At 47.4% G+C, this 21,778-nt stretch overlaps 1 protein-coding gene across 3 annotated transcripts in view; it reads right to left on the reverse strand.

Moving 5' to 3' along the window:
• KCNS3 (potassium voltage-gated channel modifier subfamily S member 3) overlaps positions 1 to 21,541 on the reverse strand; it is a 47,653-nt gene extending 26,112 nt beyond the window's left edge. For 2 of the 3 annotated variants that reach the window (XM_018055610.1, XM_018055608.1), the window contains exon 1: positions 20,670 to 20,842. The gene's annotated coding sequence lies outside the window, so the exon portion shown is untranslated. Of the gene's footprint in view, positions 1 to 20,669; positions 20,843 to 21,415 lie in introns of those variants that run through there. The other variant, XM_018055609.1, reaches the window with a different exon arrangement.

The raw sequence follows: 21,778 nt of genomic DNA on the forward strand, positions 1-21,778 counted from the left end.
TGAATTAACATAGAAGAACATATATTGCTAAGTTATAAATTGGTTTTAATATTCTGGTAACTGTATTTCCATACAGTTGGATTCTTTTATATTCTATGGGTTTTTTTTTTTTTTTTGCATTTAAAAATGCTATTTTAAAAAGTGGTCCATAGACGTCCCAGGACTGCCAAAGGATTCCATGGCACAAAAAAGTTAAGAATGTAAAATTGTCAATCACGTCATGTTACTCCGGTAGTAACTTCCATCTTACTCAGAGTAAAAGTTCCCTTCCCTGGCCTGACTCATCTGATTTCATCTCCTGCTCCTCTTACTCCCTTTCACTGCCATCTGGCATCAGTTCAGTTCAGTTCAGCTCAGTCGCTCAGTCGTGTCCGACTCTTTGCCACCCCATGAATTGCAGCACGCCAGGCCTCCCTGTCCATCACCATCTCCCAGAGTTCACTCAGACTCAACGTCCATCAAGTCCGTGATGCCATCCAGCCATCTCATCCTCGGTCGTCCCCTTCTCCTCCTGCCCCCAATCCCTCCCAGCATGAGTCTTTTCCAATGAGTCAACTCTTCGCATGAGGTGGCCAAAGTACTGGAGCTTCAGCTTTAGCATCATTCCTTCCAAAGAAATCCCAGGGTTGATCTCCCTCAGAATGGACTGGTTGGATTTCCTTGCAGTCCAAGGGACTCTCAAGAGCCTTCTCCAACACCACAGTTCAAAAGCATAAATTCTTCTATGCTCAGCCTTCTTCACAGTCCAACTCTCACATCCATACATGACCACAGAAAAAACCATAGCCTTGACTAGACGGACCTTAGTCGGCAAAGTAATGTCTCTGCTTTTGAATATACTATCTAGGTTTCTTCCAAGGAGTAAGTGTCTTTTAATTTCATGGCTGCAGTCACCATCTGCAGTGATTTTGGAGCCCAAAAAAATAAAGTCTGACACTGTTTCTACTGTTTCCCCATCTATTTGCCATGAAGTGATGGGACCGGATGCCGTGATCTTCGTTTTCTGAATGTTGGGCTTCAAGCCAACTTTTTCACTCTCCTCTTACACTTTCATCAAGAGGCTTTTTAGTTCCTCTTCACTTTCTGCCATAAGGGTGGTGTCATCTGCATATCTGAGGTGATTGATATTTCTCCCGGCAATCTTGATTCCAGCTTGTGTTTCTTCCAGTCCAGTGTTTCTCATGATGTACTCTGCATATAAGTTAAATAAGCAGGGTGACAATATACAGCCTTGATGTACTCCTTTTCCTATTTGGAACCAGTCTGTTGTTCCATGTCCAGTTCTAACTGTTGCTTCCTGACCTGAATACAGATTTCTCAAGAGGCAGGTTAGGTGGTCTGGTGTTCCCATCTCTTTCAGAATTTTCCACAGTTTATTGTGATCCACACAGTCAAAGGCTTTGGTATAGTATGCCATCTGGCATATTGGTCTCTTTGGTTGTGTGCTCAGTTGCTCAGCTGTGTCCAGCTCTGCGACCCATGGACTGTAGCCTGCCAGGCTCCTCTGTGAGTGGGATTTTCCAGGCAAGGATACTGAAGTGAGTTGACATCTCCTTCTCCAGGGGATCTTCCCAATGCAAGTACTGGTCTCTGTAACAGTCCTTAATCCTGCCTAGTGAGGCACATTCCTGCCTCAGGGCCTTTGCACTGGTTGATCTTTGTGCCTCAAATGCTCTGCGTCCAGGTGATTGAATCCCACATCCTTCTTCCTCACATCCTTCAGGTCTTTACTCAAATAACAGCTTCCAAATGATGCTTCCTTGTTTACCCTATCTAAAATATCCCTCGATGAAACTCCTAGCCCCCTTCATTACTGTATTTTTTCTCCTTAGCATTTGTTAACCTGTAAAATACATAGAGATATATGCTTTGTTTCTTTATCTTATTTATAGTTTGTTTCCCCACTTGGATATGAGCCCCATAAAGGCAGAAATTTTTGTCTTATGCTTCACTGTATCCCCAGCACCTTGAACCTCACATGACACATATGAGGTTCTCAAAAATTGCATACTGAATTGATTGATGCATCAATTAGCTGGTTGACATTTATCACATATCTTGGCTACTGGCTGCTTCCACACCATGTCGAATTTGAAAGTCTCTGTTGCCCACTGGGAGGAAAGAAAAATCTCACAAAATATGCTTTTGAAACTGTGGTCACCACAGATGAAAAGGAGCTTACTTATCAGCCACTGCAGATAGGAGATACATTTTTTTCCTTAATAAAAAGAGTTTTACATGAAAGACAAAATAGATAAGTTCTAACACACACAAGTTGTGAATCAAGTTATAGCATAACAAATACAAAAAAGTAAACAGAAAAATTGGCATACGGCATACAACCAATAAAAGCACACTAACTCAGAATGCAGTAGAAGTGATGCTGGTTGATATGATCATCACACAGATTTCACCTGGCAAATGATTTAAAAAAGGAAATGGACAGCTTACAAAGGCATGAGTAAATACACGTAAGAAATCACTACATGGATACTGCTTGACTTAACCTGCTGCTTTTAAAATGCAGAATTACCTGTTTGAAGGCTTTGCTGCTTATCTATTAAAATAGCAAAGCTGCCTCTAATATTGATAAAATCTGAAGCTCACAGCGCTATCTTCGTAGACATATAAAGCACCTCACTCCATGCTACATACCAGGAGCGTGTGGTTTTAATAAGAACAACCTTCCTCTTGTAGGATAATCTGCCAACCCGGCAACATAAGACTGGACTTCTTGTAGTTATAAAAGGTAAGTCAAGGACAAATAAAAGAAGTTCTATTTTATATCACGTACATCCCTATACAGACATGCTCAAGTCACTCACATATTAAAAAATAACACAAAATAGGGACTTCTCTGGTGGTCCAGTGGGTAAGACTCCACACTCCCAAAGGCCCAGGTTCAATCCCTGGTCAGGGAACTATTCTCCCCCGTGTCATAACTAAGACCAGGAACAGTCAAATAAATAAAAAAATAAAATACAAGAAATCTTCCAAATTCTTCCTTACAACACAGCTTTTCGAAAACAGTTTTTACACTCATCCTTCCTTCTCCTACAATACTTGCCCTAATGCGGCACTGAGCGTTTTGCTAAAGGCACCTCCAAACAACCAAAGCCGAAGTTCATGTCACATCTATGGGTGACTTGCTTGTTGAAGGCATTTGTCACTGCCCACCTCCCAGCCCTTGCAGTTCACTGATGCCACTTCTCCGGCTACTTTTCTTGGTTTCCTATGAGACTCTGCTTCCTCTCCCCGAACCTTAAATCTGAGTTCACAAAATAAAATACCTGCAGGGACTGGGTAGGATGAGAAAGGAGGTCACCTGGCCACTGTGACAACCTGGAGAGCACCAGTCCTGCCAGAAAAGAATCACTGCCCCTCATCTGTGAGCATCAGGTGGCCAGATGACCCTGCACTGTCAAGGATATCCATTAATCTTATTTTTATGGGAACTTTCCCAACTTTTTCAATGTCATCAATTTCATGGTTAATGTTTTAATACTGTTAGCCAAATCAACAGATCTGTAGCCTGGATACAGCCTATGGACCTCAAATTTGTGTCATTTCCCCCATCCCGTGGGTTTCTCATCTCGCTGTTCTTCTCCCTGAAAATTTCACTCGACTCAAGAGCCCAGGTGTGAAATTCCAGCCCAGAGCCCCCTCCTATCTTGTGGATTCACGGAACTGCCTACTGGATGTATCCATTCGAATGTCCTAATGGGATCTTGAAATAAAACACGTGTACACTTTCCCTTCATCCTCTGCTCCCAAGCATCTCTCAGATCCCTTTCCTTCCCCTGTCTCTCCTGCCTCTGCTTCAATTCAGACACACAGTGTTTTCCATGGTTTACTCAATAGACTTCTGACTGCCCTCCCCACCCAGGCCTGTCTACGTTCTCTACTCTCAAATTCATTCTTCCATCCAAGCTAAAGCTACCTTCTAAAAGGCACAGCCTTGTATAACACAGGGAACTCAAACTGGTGCTCTGTGACAACCTAGAGGGGGTGGGGTATGGGAGGGAGTGGGTTCAAAAGGGAGGGGACACATGTACACTATGGCTGATTCACGCTGTCGTATAGCAGAAACCAACACAACATCGTGAAGCAATTATCCTCCAATTTAAGTGGTTTTTTTTTTTAAGGAAAAAAGATAAATAAATAAAATGCACAACCTTAGCATGCTCTGATGGCTCCTCGGCCTTCAGGATAAACTCTGGATCCACACTGCTTGAGTCTGAATCTGCCCAAAACTTAATCTAAGACCAAGGCCATGCGGGCTCAGTCATGTCCAACTCTTTCGTGACCCCATGGGCTGCAGCCCACCAGGCACCTCTGTCCATGGGATTTTTCAGGCCAGAATACTGGAGTGGGCTGCCATTTCCTCCTCCAGGGGATCTTCCCCACCCAGGGATAGAACCTACATCTCCTGCATTGACAGGTGTATTCTTTCCCATTACACCACCTAAGTAGAGCACTATGTAAATACTTATTATTCTATTTTATCATTAAGCATTGCCAGAGCCCTGAGTGTCATCTGAGTAAGACCTGGAATTCTATGTACACAGAGACTGACCCATCTCTTTGATGCTACGTTAACCCCCACCCCAGCCCCCCAGGTAGACACACCTGCACCAGGGTCACCCACAGCAACAATGAGAGGCCAGCAAAATTCACCGGCAGAGCTTTAGTGTCCTGTGTCTCTTTCAGTGCACCCCTCACTCGCTTCCAGCCAACACTCTTCTTGCGTTTGCCCTGTTCCCCTTTCAAACCCAGTAGGAAGCGCGGTGAGGTTAGCCTTCGTGCTCAGGTATGAAGTGAGGCCTCTGGACACTTCTCACAACACCAAGGGCTCTTTGGATACAAACAACAGCAACTGGGCTGGCTCACTGACAAATCCTATCTCTGAAGGCTCTTTGAAGCTCTGTGGGCCAAAGAAAAGCCTGAAGATGCACACGTGGCCACAGACAGGAGCCAGGGCACTTCTGAAGGACACGGAGACAGAAACAACTGACAGAAGAAGCAGTCTGGTCAGGGAGAGCAAGGAACACACCAGGAGGCTCCTCCATCCTGCCGTCCCTCCACTGACAGACGCCTGACAGGCTGGGCGAACCGTCTGTCTGTCCCATGGCTGGACTGGGGCAGAAGGAATCTCAGGGGCATCCTTAACAACCACCATCTCACTAAGACAACAACCAGACGGGAAGGAATAATTACCCAAAGGAAATGAGAGGGCTGCAGGAAGAGGAAACCGATGTGTGGCTGAAAAGTCCATTCAACTTTCCCACAGAGTTCTCTACTCTCGACCTTAGAACTATAACCATAAATATGAGTATGAATAACATACGGGCTTCCCTGGTGTCTCAGTGGTAAGGAAGCCACCTGCCAATGCAGGAGACTTGGGTTCAATCCCTGGGGCAGGAAGAGCCCCTGGAGGAGGAAATGACAACCCCCTCCAGTATTCTTGCCTGGGAAATCCCATGGACAGAGGAGCCTGGTGGGCCACAGTCCATGGGGTCACAAAGAGTGGGACAGGACTGAGCGACTGAACAACAACATGAATACTGCAGAAGTCTAAGGAATTTCAGGTCTCAGGGAACAGGTCAAATTACCTCTGTGGGTGTCTGAGGTCCCTAACGCCCCAAATCCCATTCATAGTCAAGTCAGTGACAGCATCTCACCCCTACTTCTCATAACACCCCTTCCCTCTCCACAAGCAGCCAGAGACTTTTCTAAACTACACGTCAGAACGTGTCTACACTTTCCATAAACCTACAGTAGCTCCCCAGTGTGTTCAGGACAGAGTTCAAACTTCTTTCCGCAGATGTCAAAGCCAGAACATCCCCACCTGTATCTCTGACCACTGATCCACCATCTACTTCCAATCCCTCTTCCTGGGCTGTGACATATTCCTTCCCATCCCCAGCCATAGCGTACACTCTCTTTCCCAAATCTCACTGAAGCTGTCCCCTTGTTTCCCTCCTTTTTCAGTTAATTCCTATTTGGTCTTCAAGAAACGAGCTCCAGTGTCCTCTCTTCCAGGACACTCTCGTTTGAGGCACTGCACACATGTTCACGTGCCCACACATCCATGCACACATCTCTAGTTACACAGGCATGATAGTTGGTGCTTACAGATCTGTACTTCTCAGTAATATCACTGACAGACAGTGATAGCAGCACCCAATACACAACAGGCAAGTGGGAGATGCCTGGTGGGATCCTGACTAAATGAATGTTCCACCCAATGGTAAAAAAAAAAACAAACAAGGATTTTCCTGCTCAAGAGTGGAGAAGCCTGCTCAGAGGATGCCTTTACACCATCCAGTCTTCCCTGGAGGCTCCAGGATGTGGGATGAGAATGTTTGACCAAGTTATCATTTCTACCTAGTCTGTGCCCCTGATACATCAAGGTCTTTCCAAAGGATTGTAGAAAAGCATCTATTGCTGCTAGAAGTCACAGATTTTGCTAAATCAAAAATCCTCAACATATTTACGACAAAACTCTGAGACAGCCAAATGTCAGTTGCTGTAGTAAGTTGTCACAGAGACTATTTATTTCATGGAGTGAAAAAAGAAGTTTCACTTAACATTTTAAATATGATGGTTTATGTAACATCTAATCCATTATTTGGAAGGGAGAAAAAATGTTTTTATGCTTCACAAATATCCACATCCAGCTCCTGGAAACCAAGCTGGGAGGACTTTTTTTTTTAACGCTTTGCCAAGAACTATCCACTATGACTCACTCCTAACTTTATCAATATAAAAAAATTATAAAATAATGAGATCCCCAGGGGATGCGAGTCAGAATCACGTGACTGAGTGGGAGATGCAGCTGGCTCCCACTGCCCAACATCATGAGAAAGAATCTAATGGCATATCCCGAGCCCACAAAAAAGACAAAATTCAAAATTCAAAGTATAGTTTCTATTAAATGTGTATTGCTTTCACACCATCATAAAGTTGAAAAACAATAAGTCAAAATATCATGTCAGGACCATTTGTAGATATAACCAAAAATGCACGGTCCTCAAATTCTAAAATACTACTATCTTGCTCTTCATAGAAAAAATTTGCCAACCCTTGAGTAAATAGTTAACACTCAAATAACAAAAATGCCAATAACATAGAGATCCCCATACTTGATTATAAACTCTTCCCTTCGATCCTATATGTGCATGCTAAGTCGCTTCAGTCATGTCCAACTCTGTGTGACCCTATGGACTATAGCCTGCCAGACTCATCTGTCCATGGGATTCGCCAGGCAAGAATACTATAAGTGAGTGAATGAAGTCGCTCAGTCGTGTCCGACTCTTTGCAAGCCCATAGACTGTAGCCTACCAGACGATTTTCCAGGCAATAGTACTGGAGTGGATTGCCATTTCCTTCTCCAGGGGATCTTCCCAACCCAGGGCATGAACCTGGGTCTCCCACATTGTAGACAGATGCTTTACTGTCTGAGCCACCAGGGAAGTCCAAACACACCGTTGGCAGTGGTGGGATACCATAGTGGGTTGCCATTACTACTCCAGGGGATTGTCCTGACGCACTGATCAAACCTGCGTCTCTTACATCTCCTGCATTGGCACGTGGGTTCTTTACCACTAGCACCACCCGGGAAGCCCCAGTTTGGAATTCTCCAGGCAAGAATCCTGGAGCGGGTTGCCATTCCCTTCTCCAAGGGGTCTTCCCAACCCAGGGATTGAAACTGGGTCTCCTACATTTCAAGCAGATTCTTTACTGTCTGAGTCACCAAGGAAGCCCTATGATCATATATACCTGTCACAAATTCAAACTGTAGACTAGCATTGAAATTAAAAATTCCTAAAATGCCCTAGAATTTCTTTTGTCAGATATGGGTAGAACAAATATTGTTTCCAATCCTGTGGTTGCTTTCATCATTTGCTATTGTTGCTGTTTCATTAAGAAGGGAGTTAAAAAAGAGTTTTCAAGTTGACTATTAAAATTAATTTGCACACCTCTCCTTTCTCCAGTCTACATCCTAAGGGTGCTCACTTCTCTCTGAGTTTCAAAGTTCTCCATACAAGGAAGAACAAGGTGGGGGTAGAACAGGAAGGAAGAAAAGGAGAGACCCCAAGCCCTCTGGCAAGCACAGCAGTGACATGGACAGAGCCCCAGAGATGGCTTCTGGCACCATCTCTGGACCAGTGCAGACTTTCTTCCTGACCTTCTAAGCATTAGTCCTCACTCCACAGTAAATAGGAATGCACGCTTGAAAACAAATGATATGATACTTCTCTTTCTCAGGAGCCACCCAGTTTTTTCACTTGAAATCGTAGATAAACAATACAGGGAACTGTGAAGGTCCAAAATCAGATAGTGTGACATGAAAAGAGACAAAAACATATAACATAACCAAAAGTTTATTTGGCTGTGGATTTATTCCATGGCAGTAGTTCTCAAGTGATTCCCCGATGGCTCAGTGGTAAAGAATCCACCTGCCAATGTAGGAGATGTGAGTTCGATCCCTAGGTCAGGAAGATCCTTGGAGGAGGAAATGGCAACACACTCCATTTTTCTTGCCTGGGAAATCCCATGGACAGAGGAGCCTGGCAGGCTATACAGTCCATGGGGTTGCAAAGAGTCGGACATGACTGAGCATGCACGCAAGCCAGCCAAGTAGTTCTCAAAGTGTCGTCAGGGACCTCTGGAGTTCCTAAGATTCTTTAAAGGGTTCATGAGGTCAAACCTGTTTTCATAATAAACTAAGATGTTATTTTCCTGTTTCCTTCTCATTCTCTCACAAGTGTCCTATGGAGTTTTCCAGAGGATACAGGATGTTTGAGAACATAACAGACTTAGTAGAGAAGCAAAGCTAAGCATTCCATTGTGTTCTATTAACCTAGACAAATAAATTTGTAAAAGTGTAAAACAATGTCACTTATAATCTTTTTGTTTAAAAAAGATAGTTATTTTCCATAAAAATATACCATTTGTGTCAACATGCTATGAGATTATTATCGTTAGTTTAAATGAATTAATGATTAATTTGAAATGTATCTATTTTCATTTCTAATATAAACATTACCTGGTAACTCAGTTGGTAAAGAATCTGCCTGCAATGCAGGAGACCCTGGTTCAACTCCCAGGTTGGGAAAAAGCCCCTGGAAAAGGGATAGGCTACCCACTTCAGTATTCTTGGGCTTCCCTGGTGGCTCAGGTTGGAAAGAATCTGCCTGCAATGTGGGAGACCTGGGTTCGATCCCTGGGTTGGGAAGCTGCCCTGGAGAAGAGAATAGCTACCTACCCCAGTATTCTAGCCTGAAGAATTCTATATAGTCCATGGGGTTGCAAAGAGTTCGACACGACTCAGTGACTTTCACATTAACAAAAGCTTAGAACAAAACCTCTTAAGCATATACAGGTCCTGAGACTAAAACATTTGAAAATGCAATTTCACAGCAATATAATCTCAATTTCTTTTTTTTTTTCTGATTTTTTTTTATTGTAGTAAAATATACATGACCTAAAATTTACCCTCTCAACCATTCTGAAGTATACAGCTCAACAGTATTAAAAGCACTCATAATAACATGCAAACACCATCTGAAACTCCAGAACTCTTTTCATGCTTAAAACTGGAACTCTCTACCCAATACGGTACTTTTTGTGGATCTGTCTACTTCGTCCAATCAGCTAATCAGTCCACACTAATGGGACCCTTCCTCCTCTAGGGTGTGTAGGGTGTGTAGCTGTGTAGATGAGTGTGTGGGGCAGGACCCTGTACCCAAGAGAGACAACTCCATCCCCTCCTATCTACACCACATAGTCCCAGATGTCCACTGCTCAAAACCACCTCCATTTCCACTCTTCATGATTTAACTCTGCCTTCATGGGGCATTCTGAAACTTTACCCCAACATCTAATAGCATTTCAGTTCAGTTCAGTTCTGTCACTCAGTCGTGTCCAACTCTGTGACCCCATGGACTGCAGCACTCCAGGCCTCTCTGTCTATCACCAACTCCCAAAGTTTACTCAAATTCATGTCCACTGAGTTGGTGATGCCATCCAACCATCTCATCCTCTGTTGTCCCCTTCTCCTCCCACCTTCAATCTTTCCCAGCATCAAGATCTTTTCAAATGAGTCAGTTCTTCGCATCAGGTGGCCAAAGTATTGGAGCTTCAGCTTCAGCATCAGTCCTTCCAAGGAATATTCAGGACTGGTTTCCTTTAGGATGGACTGTTTGGATCTCCTTGCAGTCCAAGGGACTCTCAAGAGTCTTTACCAACACCACAGTTCAAAAGCATCAATTCTTCGGCACTCAGCTTTCTTTATAGTCCAACTCTCAAATCCATACGTGACTACTGGAAAAACCATAGCTTTGACTAGACAGACCTTTGTTGACAAAGTAATGTCTCTGCTTTTTAATAAGCTGTCTAGGTTGGTCATAGCTTTTCTTCCAAGGAGCAAGCATCTTTTAATTTCATGGCTGCAGTCACCATCTGCAGAGATTTTGGAGATCAAAAAAAAAAAAAAAATTAAGTCTGTCACTGTTTCCACAGTTTCCCCATCTATGTGCCATGAAGTGATGGGACCAGATGCCACGATCTTAGTTTTTTGAATGTTGAGTTTTAAGCCAACTTTTTCACTCTCCTCCTCTTTCACTTTCATCAAGAGGCTCTACGGGCTTCCGGGGTGGCTCAGCTGTAAAAAGATCTGCCTGCAATGCAGGAGCCTTAAGAGATCTGGGTTCTTTCCCTGAGTCAGGAAGATCCCCTGGAGCTGGGCATGGCAACCCACTCCAGTATTCTTGCCTGGAGAATCCCATGGACAGAGGAGCCTAGTGGGCTACAGTCCATGGGATCACAAGAGTCAGACATGACTGAAGCGACTGAGCACAAGACGCTCTTTAGTTCTTTAGTTGTTTTTCACTTTCTTGCCATAAGGGTAGTGTTATCTGCATGTCTGAGATTATTGATATTACACCTGGCAATCTTGATTCCAGCTTCCACAGAGTCTGAGACAGAACTGGCTTTTTTGTTTGTTTGTTTGTGTGTCTCCTGAGGAGGTACAGGTCAGCAGTGCACTGCTGTGGGGGTAGAGGCTCTGGGTGCAGCAGACCTGGGTATGGCATAAGCCCTCTTGGAGGAAGTCGCCATTAACCCACCATAGAGCCACCAGAACTTACACAGGACTGGGGAAACAGACTCTTGGAGGGCACAAATAGAACCTTGGGGCACTAGGACCCAGGAGAAAGGAGCAATGACCCCACAAGAGACTGACCCAGACTTGCCCGTGAGTGTCCAGGAGTGTCAGGCAGAGGCGCGGGTCGGCGGTGGCCTGCTGCAGGGCTGGGGGCACTGAGTGCAGCAGTGCACGCATGGGACCTTTTGAAGGAGGTCGCCGTTATCTTCCTTACCTCCACCATAGTTTGACCTCAGGTCACGTAACAGGGAGGGAACACAGCCCTGCCCTGCAACAGAAATAGCATGTAAGTGGGGATTATTTCCAAGTTCGGAGAAGGCAATGGCACCCCACCCCATTACTCTTGCCTGGAAAATCCATGGATGGAGGAGCCTGGTAGGCTGCAGTCCATGGGGTCGCTAAGAGTTGGACACGACTGAGTGACTTCAATTTCACGTTTCTCTTTCATGCATTGGAGAAGGAAATGGCAGCCCACTCCACAGTGTTCTTGCCTGGAGAATCCCAGGGATGGCGGAGCCTGGTGGGCTGCCGTCTATGGGGTCGCACAGAGTTGGACACGACTGAAGCGACTTAGCAGTAGCAGTACTTCCAAGTTGCTAATACTAACTTACAAATGAAGGGTTTGCTGGTGTGCTCTTATCTGCTGATGTGGGTGAGAGAAGCAACTGGTAAAAAAGCAACTAAAAGCTAACTCAGGAGCTGTGAGGGTCCCGTTACATAACTGGACATCCTACTGGATACTCTCTACTTCAAAGCCCCGAATAAAAGGCATGAGATGAGAAGGCAAAGTGTGCTGCAGCTTCCACATTTTAAGCCTGGAGGAGCTGGAAGAAGAGAATTCAGGGCTCATGACCAAAAAGAGGCACCACGCTGACATTTGATTTCTAATTAGATCCAGAAGCTTGGGGAAACGGCTTAAAGGTAAAGCTCTCAGGCACCATATGAACTTTCATGAGATTCCTATTTTTGCATATCCGGAGCGCCTACACCATAGGATGTGTGATTTAGGGAGGTGATGAGAAGGTATGAGGACACTGATACCTTTTCATACTTCCTCAAAGACAGAAAGATAGATAAACACTGTTATATGATGACACTTTGTATTTACACATTTAGGGAGGAGGAGACAAGCTTCACCAAGAAGGTTCGACCCTGAAAGAGCCAAGGGGCTAAATCTTAGCCAGGCAAGAGCTAATCACCAAGAGGAGGAGGGTGGGCAGAGTCCACATGAGGTGGTGCTGTTTCGTCCTCAGGTGTGTCTTACTCTCTGCGACCCTGAGAACTGTTACCCACCAGGCTCCTGTGTCCATGGAATTCTCCAGGCGAGAAGGAAATGGGTTGCCATTTCCTTCTCCAGAGGATCTTCCCGACCCAGGGATCAACCCCGCATCTCTTGCATTGGCAGGTGGATTCTCATGACACCCCCTCATGAAGGTACCACACTTAGAAAACTGGGATCTTAGGAACCCACTATCTGGAAGGTATGATTTATTGACCTCAAAGACCAAAATGCTGAAATACCCTTGCCAGAATCCAGGCATCTCTTCGCAATCTAAATATGCAAACTACAGTCTTTAACCCTGGAGTTCTCCCATCTCTTTAGCCAATAAATTTATTACCTTAAGTAAACTGTTAAGTGTTAACTGTTAGTCACTCAGTTGTGTCCGACTCTTTGTGACCGCATGGACTGTAGTCCGCCAGGCTCCTCTGTTCATGAAAGAATACTGGAGTGGGTAGCCCCTCCCTTCTCCGAGGATCTTCCCAACCCAGGAAACGAACTGGGGTCTCCTGCATTGCAGGCAGATTCTTTACCATCTGAGCCACTAGGGAAGCCCAAGTACATGATTTTAGGTTCACCTTGGCAGGCTGATCAGAACTTAGGAAAGCAAAACAAGATGACAGAAGAATGAAAGCAAAAAAAAAAAAAAAAAGCAAACATGTTCAAGCCCAAAATGTTAGTCTGCTGGCATTCTTTTATCTGAACACACTTATGATTTGTCAGGATATAAGTCAGCACTACTGAAAGCAGCCTTCAAGAGGCAGATGCCTCTTCACTGATCTTTGGAGTAATTTTCAACTCCATTGTCCTGTTTATGCTGTCATTTCCCTTCAGTGATTGATTGGTCACTGGGTAGTCCATCATTTCTTCAAGACTCCATCAGGCTCCCTGTGATGTTCCTTGTTGATCTACAGGCCAGCATACTCTGCTACACGTGGGTTCCCAGATGATAGACCATATGTCACTCTCTTGCATCTTTTTACGGGATCCCCATGGGTACAAAGGAAGAGTCCCATGTGATGAGGAAGACCCGGTAAAGAAGGATTCCACTGAGATGCAGAAAGCTGGCTTCTAGCCATGCCTGACGCTCCTCATCAGGCCTCGCCCCCATACATCTTGGGAGAGGCTCCGCATCTCCCCGGCAGCACGCTGATCACGGATGTCTTTTCCATTTAAGTCAGTTTGAAAGCAGCTTGCTGGTGATCATCAAAGACCAAATGCTTAGAATCTCACCACAAATGTTCCCACATACCCACTCATAGTTCTCCTAATTCAATTTATAAAAATGATCCAAATTAACACATCTAAATGACTCTATGGAAGAAGAATATTTGTAGAAAGATCATCTATTTTTTTAATCATAAAATTGCCAGGTTGTGGGGAGAAAAGCAGGGAAGGACAAGTAATACACTCAAACTTAGTGACTAGAGACAAAGCCAGAGGAATGTCTAATCTTCTAGAAGTGCTAGTATTGTATAACTCCCCATGCAGAGATGGGTGCGTGTTGGTTTACCGAGGAGCTGGCTTCAGCTCCCTAACCTTGGCCACAGTCGCCTTCCACACGGACAGACATAGACGCCAAGCCTCCCCTGCCCTCACGCCTGTGTTTGTTCCCTTTGATAACTGGCCTACACCTGTAGGATCTCCACTTCCTCACTCCCTATTCATTCTCACTCAGTCCCAGCTGGCTTGAGGTCTCACCTCTCCAACACGCCTCTAACTAGCCTCCCAATGGCCACGCCAGAACCTCTCCAATCTCTTCGTCTCTACTCTCATTTTCACAGCCTTCACGGGTAATCTTCTAGAAACATAAACTGGCTCCTGACACTGCCCTGCCACAAATCCATGAACTCCTCCCCAGAGCCCTGGTGATAAGCTCTTAAGATCCTGAACTTGGCCCTAAGTGCACAGCGTGACCTGGCCCCTGCCTTCCTCTTTGAACTCCTCCCAGCACCTTGGCAGATTCTCCTAGAGTTCCTCCAACTGTCCAGGTTCATTCCTGTCTTAGAATCTTCACACCCTCCGCAGCCTGGAAATCTCTCTCTCTCTGCCTTTTCAATGTAATAAACTCCTCTTCACCTCTCAGAAAGAAAAGTCTCTTCCTCAGTACGGTCTTCCCAGCTCCCCCACCTAAACGAGCACCCACAACCCCATCCCTGCTACTCTCCCAGATGCAATTCTTTGGAACTCTTGCCACTCCTTAAGTGTTTGCATTTATTTGTTTAACATCTGTCTTCTCACCAGCCCCAGCCTAGTACATAACCCAGGGTAGATACTCAAATACTTGTTGAATAAATGCGTGTGCAAATGTGTATATGTAAAGAGGATATATACACGACCACAGAAGCTAATCGTTAAGTCAACGTGGGTGAGCATCTGCTGGGTGCTCAGTTGGCTCAGGTGATCTGCTCAGGACATCAGCAGGATGCTTCATTTGTTGGGAACTTCAGCAAGCACACTTAAGCCAGCTGCTATCAGCACTAACTGCTTATCTATAACGCTAAGTCACTTCAGTCGTTTCCAACTCTGGGATCCCACGGACTGTAGCCCGCCAGGCTGCTCTGTCCATGAAATTCTCCTGGCAAGAACACTGAAGCGAATTGCTTATCTATAGTGTTACTGGCTAAGAGGAGGTCTTGGGTCATTATCATCCAACATGGGTGCAATTAAAGACAATTTTATAAGGTATCTACTCCAAACAAACTATGGTGCAGGAAGGAACTTTGCTCAATATTATGTAACAACCTAAACAGGGAAATAAATTTTAAAAAAAGAACAGACACATATCTATGTATAACTGAATCACTTTACTGTACCCCTGAAACTAACACAACATTGTTACTCAACTATACAACAATTAAAAAGCTTAATAATTATATTTAATTTTTAAATAAAAGGCTGCTTTCTTTCTCTGCCTCTTACACAATTCTGGCCAATAGGATGTAAGCAGAAATGTGCAGGAAATACTTTTGAAAAAAATAACAAACAACAGGCAAGGCTCTGCAGGATTCCAAAGAGAGCAAGACCCCCTTGTCGGCAAACAAAAAAAATACTACAAACTAATCTAGGAACTACTTAGAGCTTAGCAAGAAGAGTTAACTTTTATAGCCCATAGATGTATGTTACAAAGTTGCAAAGGCTCATCTTAAGAAATGATAAAGGAAAATAAGGATGGACTTTCTCTAAATCAGCTTCTACATTTGACTGCACACTCCAAATATTGTTGTTGTGTTCATCACAATTGTAATTTCTCTCCAAGTTTCACCTACCAGGTCACTGAATGCAAAAATAAAACAACAACAGTAAAAGGTACTTTCTTCTTCTCCCCTGCCCCAACTAAGCATTCTCGCTAGCCAAGAGTAACAGCCAAAATCCAGCTTCAGGATGAAATTCAAACTCCACCACTTCCAGGGACCCTCCCCATCTACTGCCCTCCTTGTGAGACACAAAAATGATGAACCTGGAGTCAGAAGACTCCTGTGTGTGTTGCTAGCTCAGGCATGTCCAATTCTTTGCAGCCTCATGGGCTGTAGCCTGCCAGGCTCCTCTGTCCATGAGATTTCCCGGGCAAGAATACTGGACTGGGATGCCATTTCCTAGAAATGGCCAAATCCAAGTCTCACTCACTTTGCCTTATTTTTTTCATCTGCAACTTGAACTTCCTAACCTACCCTCAGCCTGTCACTTATTGCACTCGATTACTGTGAGAACTGAAATGAGATAACCCTGTGAGGTTTCTGCAAACTACAATAGGCTAGACAGAGATGACAAAGTCAGTGTGATTTTTATCAGGACTCACATTTAGCATCTTGGTGGTTCTGTCTTTGCATGTTAATCTTGAGTCTCCAAGGCTGCTATAAGTTCAAGCTTGCAGAATATATCAGATTCTGCCTGTCCTTAGTGCCTGCAGTACTAGACCCAAGGTGGTGGTGGTGGTGGTTGTTTAGTCACTAAGTCATGTACTTAGTGATTCTTTGTGAACCAATGGACTGTAGCTCGCCATGCTTCTCCATCCTCCACTATCTCACAGTGATAGTTTGATCAAATTCACATCCATTGAGTCGGTGATGCCATCTCACATCTCATCCTCTGCTGCTTGCTTCTCCTTTTGCCTTCAACCTTTTCCAGCATCAGGTAATCACACAATAATGTTTTGTGAGTTGGTTACTGGCTGGCTTTTTTAATGGATTTGACAGAAAGTGCACTGTCCTGTGATTTTCCTGGATTTCCTACTGATAATAAACAACCTTTCTGGAAATAGCCATAATGTTTACCTACCCCATGACCTTTATGGTCTGTTTCCCTTTTTCCCAACCAGCTGGGCAGAGTTCCACCCGAGAGAGGATAACATTGGCCAAAGAAAAAAGAATATTTTTCTAGCATAGTTTTCAAGTTTCTTTTCAAGGGGAGATGGGGAGAATGGGGATGGGGAGATGGGACGTTTCAAGGGGAGAGCAACCAAAAAGTTGCTTTATAACAGCAAGCCACCTCTGACAGTCACTATCCAACAAGCTCAGCCTGAGTCCTACCAAGCGCAGGGCAGAGGGAGACACAAAAAGGAATCGAGCAGTGGTTCCAGCTCCACAGCCAGACTGCAAGGGACAGAATTCTAGCTTCCCATCATCCTCATTATGTGACTTTGCACAGGATGCTCAGTTGTCTTTTTTTCTCATCTGCAATAGGGTGATTCATGGGGGCAGAGATCAGAGCTATGTAGCAATAAGCCAAGGGATGCCTGGAGCCACCCAAAACTGGACTAGGCCAGGAACAGATTCCCCTTGCCTGTGGGCAAACTTGATTTGGGTCTGCTAGCCTCCAGAATGGAGAAGGCAATGGCACCCCACTCCAGCACCCTTGCCTGGAAAATCCCATGGACGGAGGAGCCTGGTAGGCTGCAGTCCATAAGGTCGCTAAGAGTCGGACACGACTGAGTGACTTCACTTTCACTTTTCACTTTCATGCATTGGAGAAGGAAATGGCAACCCACTCCAGTGTTCTTGCCTGGAGAATCCCAGGGACAGGGGGAGCCTGGTAGCAGGCCGTCTATGGGGTCACACAGAGTTGGACACGACTGAAGTGACTTAGCAGCAGCAGCAGCAGCCTCCAGAACTGTAGAAGAATATTTTTTTCTGTTGTTTTAAGCCAATAAAATAAAAAATGGAGTGTTAAAACAGCCTATCTCCTAAGGTTGTCATCTGGATGAAATGAGTTAGTTAATGCATCAAGAGCTTTCAACCTGGTGCCTCATTCAGGGTAACAACAATGTCCAGCAGCAAGATCCTCACAGCTAAATGAGAAGCAAAGTAAGTCTAGGAGCCATGAGCAGGTAGAAATCAGGCTGGAACCCAGGTCCCCAGTCTTAGTAGGTTTTTCACACAAGCGGTACTTGGGCAGATCTACATTCTTGATAATTGATCAGCAGGGACTGTAAGCACACCCACCCTTCCCTCTGCCTCCAACCCCCCTGGGTAGCTGTCCTTGCCTGCTAGTGAGACCTTGGGTCCAGCCCCATCCTGCGGTCTCCCATTAGCTCAGAGCGCCCTGCAGGGGCTCCATGTATTACTGGCTCCCACAGATACACTGTGACCAAGAAAGGAAGCCTCACTTCCCAATGGGAGTGTTTTGAGGATTAAATGAGATAATGCCTGGAAAAGTGCCAAACAGAGTAGCTGGCATATGGTATCCAGCCAATAATGCTATTGTTTATATAGATAGATATTGTGATAAAAAGTGAATGTCGCTCAGTCGTGTCCGATTCTTTGCGACCCCATGCAGTCCAGGGAATTCTCCAGGCCAGAATACTGGAATGGGTAGCCTTTCCCTTTTCCAGGGGATCGCCTCAACCCAGGGATCAAACCCAGGTCTCCCACACTGCAGGATAAAGAAGAGGACTTCTCTGGCAGTCCAGTGGTTAAGACTCCACACTTCCACTGCAGCGGGCCTGGGTTCCATCCCTTGTCTGAAGAACTGGAGAATGAAGATCCTGCATGCCTCGAGGCATGGCCAAAAAAAAAAGAGGAGGAGGAAAACCCTTGTGATGCCTGCTCTCTTGGAGCTGACACACATCCCAGCCCCAAATGCCAGACACAGGGCAAATGGAGAACTCTGGTAGAACAGGGAGGCAGTCTCTGAAGGATGAAATTCACTGGACACAGAAGAGGTGCTGAATTGCCCACTCTTCCCTCCCTTTCTTTAAAATAATACAGAAGAAGAAAAAAACTTAGCCGGTGCTTTGCTGGCAAGCTCAAGTGTCAGAGCATTGGCTTTTTAATATTTTAATATTTCTGAACAGAACAAAGATTGCTTCCAACCTCCCCATTTGCTCTCACATACTTGACCAGGAAAACCTTAGCTTTGCTGCATTCATTAAGGGCTTTTCTTGTTCAGGCTGATTTTCCAGGTAATGATGGCTCAGACACAAGACAGAGGCAAAACAGATTCTGCAAGTCTCCTTAAAATATTCACAGCAAGCTCTGGATTCCGAGTTTCTGAGCACTTCATGATCATCTTTTCCCTACCCCAATACTGATCATTCCTAGTTCTGAAATGACTAATTTAATATTAGAACAGGAGAAGAAAGGAATCTGGTGAGAAAAAAAAACTGGGAGCAGAAACTTCACCTTACTGCATATGACCAAGGCCTGGCCCAACCCCTGTGGTCTGGTTGTAAACACATACTGAGTGAATCAATGTCCTTAAGCAGTTCACCACCCCAGGAAAGAGTGAGACCTACCTAGTACAGCAAGTTCAACCACAGAATCAGTGCCACCCTCTCTCAGCCTGAGACATGTGCAGAGGGAAGGACTAGGGCATCTGCCTTTAGCAAGAGGGCAGGTGCTCAGCAAATGCTTGCGTTCTGTTTACCTGGGCAGGTATTTGCAAGTAGTCAGAAAGGGGAGCAAAAGGAGGTAACTTACCCAGTTCTAAGCGAATGCTTATGCAAATCCCTTAAGCAAATACATGAAAAGGGATGGGAAGATTTCTGATCTGGTTTTTCTCACCTGCCCTACTCTGGGGGCCTGTGAGATGAAAGACAAAAATCAAGTCAGAGGGAGATGAGAAACACCCCCTCCACACCCCAGCCTCAAATCAGGTCTTCCAGGGTGATTCTGGCGTGTAGAGAGGTGTTTCTCTGTTGCCCTCCACCCTTGTCCTGGGTTGCCAGAGTTAGGCTACCGTCTCAGGGTCCCCAGCCGAGACGACCAGACACCAATGGCGCAAACGGTGCTCCTTTCCCACAAGAGACCACAAGAGGCAGAGCAGGAGAAGCGCGCGGGGCAGGGAAGGGGGGGTGCGTGGGGGGGGGTGGTGCGTGGGGGGGCTGTGCGTGGGGGGGCGGGGGAGGTTGTTCAAAATGATCCCTGCAATGCGAAAGGCGCCCAGCCCGGCTCGCCGCGGCCCCTGCCAGCAGGTCTGGCTCGCTCGCCAGCCGATTCACCTCGAGAAGTCGGGCAGCCAACCAGCCGAGCGCGGGAAATGGAAGTTTGCGACCCCGAAGTACCCACTCCCATCACGAGCACTAATCCAGACGCACGGTCGGCGGGCGACCTGACACGGGCCGAGCCCTGCCAGCCCCAAGCGGCTCCTAGCCGGAGCGCGCCGGCAGTCCCCGGGCGCAGCGCGGCACCGGAGCCAGCTCCCTGCGCCCCGGGTGCGCTTATCCCAGCAACTGTCGCGGGGCGCCCTGCACTGCTGCGGGGCAAAGGGGAGGGAAGAGTGACAGGGAAGAAGGCGGAGCAGGCGGCCAGGGAAGCACTTACAGCCGTCCGGAAAGCGCCTCCTCCTCTTCTCTAGGAAGAGAAGGAACGGCTTCCAGGCTAAGGAAACGCCCCAGGGCTGCCCCTCCGCGAAGTGCCTTTCCGCGGCTCCTCGCTTCTCCCGCCTCCGTCCGTCCCCGACCCGGCGCCCAAGAATGGATTCTAGACACCCTCCCTGCGGCTTTCCGAGGGACCCAGACACGGTCTCGGCTGCCGGCGGCTCGCGCAACAGGCAGATCCTTAGGGCTCCAGCGACGACGGGCTCTGGGGACCGGAGGATGGAGCGCGCCGGAGAGAGGCGCGCCCGGCAGGACTCCAAGTGGCCTGCAGGTGTAGGTCTGCGGGGGTTGTGCACTCGTGACCTGGGCCATGGCGGGGCTGGGCAGCAGATGATGGGGAAAGTTGCGGGGTCGCACGGAGAAGTCTCCGGAGTGCGCGGGGAGGAGGGGACACGAGCATGTACCTGCAGGCGTCCCGGCGCCTTTGTCTGGTTCCGCTCCGCGGCGGCCCGCCCGCGCTGCAGATATCAGGCGTCCCCGCGCGGCCCCGCGCCCGCCGCACCGGCGGCGAGGAGAGCCCGGTGGCCCGCGTCGGTCGGTCTGTCCGTCCAGTCCGGCAGGAGCGCGGCGCCCGGGAGCCGCCGGCGGGGCGGGGCGGGGCGGGGCCCCCCGCTCGGCCGCCACCCCATTGGTCGCAGCTCCGTCCGCCGCCTGGCTTCAGGCTCACAGTCGGCGCTCCGGGCCGAGGGCGCGGCGCGGTGCCGCGGGCGATCGCCGGCTGCGGAACTCAGGCTGCGCGACGAGCGGACTGTTGGATGGACCGAGAGGCGGCCCCGCGGGGCGCGCTCCCCCGCCCGGACCCAAGTGCAGAGTCACCCCTGGGGCGGCGCGCCGGGTCCAGGCGGGAGCAGCAGGAGCGCGCCCCGCGCCTCCCACCTGCGCGCCCTCCGGGGATGAGTGCACCTTGACCCTGCGGGAGACCGGTGACCTCCTCTGCGGCCCCAGCGGCCCCCGCAACGCCTCTCCGCCCGCCAGCAAAGCTCTGCGAATTCGCTAGAATTTTCTTCCCAAGGACTGCGGCCCCCAACTTGTTTTAAAACAAGTGCGAAGGAAGTAGCCCCAGGTCCTGCCTGTTTGCCACCAGCCCCGCTGCCTGAAGACTCGTTCAGTGTCTTCAAGATTGTTTTACACGCTCCGTTTCTCCACTTACCATGTCAGAAGAGCTGGCGGACATGTGCACTGAGCGGAAGGAAGACGAGTCAGCCCCCCTTCTCTAAGGATGGACGAGGGGTTTGGAGGGAGATACCTCAGAACAAACCCAGAACCCCGGCGAGGGCGGCGTGTGGTCCAGAAGGCCTCGCCCGCCCCTCCGCACTGAGCTAGGACGCTCAGCCAACCACCCGGAGGCGAAATGGGACGCTCGGGGACCCACCTCCGCGCTCCCCCTCCCGCCCCCGAACTGCAGATTTTTAAGTTGTGCAGACTTGCAATAATTCTTCGGAGCCAGCTGCTCCGAGCTGTAGGCGCCCAGTGTTCCTCGGATTCCCGCCCCATATCTCGCAGTCTGCCAACC

The sequence above is a fragment of the Capra hircus genome, chromosome 11 (genome assembly GCF_001704415.2).
Source record: "Capra hircus breed San Clemente chromosome 11, ASM170441v1, whole genome shotgun sequence".
Lineage (NCBI taxonomy): Eukaryota > Metazoa > Chordata > Mammalia > Artiodactyla > Bovidae > Capra > Capra hircus.